We start from the raw sequence: 1,934 nt of genomic DNA, 5'->3' as shown, positions 1-1,934 counted from the left end.
GGGCGGCGTCCCGGGCGGCATTGAGGTCGGGGGCAGGGCCGGCGTTGAATCTGGGGTCGGGGGCGGCGTGGGGAGAGCGCGTGGCGGCCGAGGGGCGACGGTGGCGGCGAGAGTGGAGTTGATTTGGGGGATGAAGTGGCCGTGGGGAAGGACGAACCGCGTGGTTAAGTCAGAAGTACAAGTAGCACGTTCTAGAAAGGGCGCTACTGCTACGTTAGCTACAGCGCGTTCTGGAATACACGCTGTAGCTATAGCGATTTTCTGCAGAACCCGCTACTGCTATTCCTTTCTCCTTTTTCCCTTTTTTCTTTTATTTTTCTTTACATTTTATTTTTTCCCTTTCTCCTTTTTCTATTTCTTTCATTTTCATTTACTTTTCTACTTGTTTTTCACTTTATTTTATTTCCGTTAGCAGCAGCGCTTTACACGTAAGCGCGCTGCAGCTAAGGAGATTAGCAGTAGCGCTGGGCCATTATACGCGCTACTGCTAGGTTGGGCTAGCCATGTGCGCCTAGTTCAAACGTAGCAGCAGCGCTTTTCGCTAGTACGCGCTACTGCTAAAGTCATAGCAGTAGCGCAGTTTATTTATGCGCGCTGCTACTAAGTAGCAGCAACGCTTGATTTTGTACAGCGCTACTGGTAAAATTCTGTGTATAGGCTTTTCCCTAGTAGTGAGTATCTCTACTTGGTGCGATGAATTTGGCTAGCATGAGGGGGAAAGGCAAGCTCAACATGTTGGAGGATCCAAGACAATATAATTTATCTCAGATGTAAGAAAACATAACCCATTACGTTGTATTCCTTGTCCAACGTCAACTCTTTTAGCATGTCATATTTTAATGAGTGCTCACAATCATAAACAATGTCCAAGATAGTATATCTATATGTGAAGACCTCGCTTTCTTTATTACTTCCTATTAATTGCAACGATGACCAAAACTATGTTTGTCAACTCTCAACAACTTTTATTCATCATACTTTTTCTATGTGAGCTCATTACTCTCCATAAGATCCTTATGATCTCTTTGTTTCTTTTTATTTCTTTCTCTTTTCTTTTATTCACTTAGGATCATGGCAAAATAATCAAGCCCTTGACTAAACACTAATCTTTATTATATATAGCTCACAGACTCGATTACATAGAAGGATAATAAAGCAAAATTCACGACTAGATCATACTAAGAACTTTTATTCTACTAGATCAAGATATTACCAAAAGGATCGAACTAAGAAAAATGGTAAAGATAAAAGTGATGGTGATACGATACCGGGGCACTCCCCCAAGCTTGGCAGTTGCCAAGTGGAGTGCCCACACCCAGGTGATTATGTCTCTCTTTTCGTGGGTGGTGATGTGATGTTCTTGGCGATGATGCCCCTCAGGATACGATTCTCCTCCTCGAGCTTATTGACTTGCTGCTTGAGGTCCATTATTTCCTTTCGGAGTTTTCCTATAACAGCCGAAGCTCCCTGCACCCAAGGGTGCTGCATAGCTGCGGGAGAACCAATGACACTCTTTTTCATATTCTCATAAAAAAGAAATCTAACATTGGAAGGGATAACCGAGTTTGGAATAGCCGAGCTCTGCAGTTCTCCCATTGTGAATCCAGCTCGGAAGCGGGAAGTGACTTCTTGATCCTCTTCCATGGCATCTATCCTCTTCAATTTGGCCTCCATCTCTTCCTCCGTTGCTGGCCCAAAGAGGTCAACATTGTTGTTTGTCATTGATCTCGGTGCCGGGTGAGACACCCGGCTCTCCCCGACTGACTCTTGCGAAGACATCTTGCTCTAATCTGCAGCAGCAACAACTCGAAACACAAAACAGAGGATAATTGTGTGATACGGGAGTCAAAACCTCCGGGAGATTATATAATGAATTTTTACCGACCAAAATACGTGTCGTGTACGAAGACGGAGTCCGGAGAGCACACGAGGTG

This window comes from Triticum dicoccoides, chromosome 7A (genome assembly GCF_002162155.2).
Source record: "Triticum dicoccoides isolate Atlit2015 ecotype Zavitan chromosome 7A, WEW_v2.0, whole genome shotgun sequence".
Lineage (NCBI taxonomy): Eukaryota > Viridiplantae > Streptophyta > Magnoliopsida > Poales > Poaceae > Triticum > Triticum dicoccoides.
Note: the sequence above shows the minus strand (reverse complement) of the source record.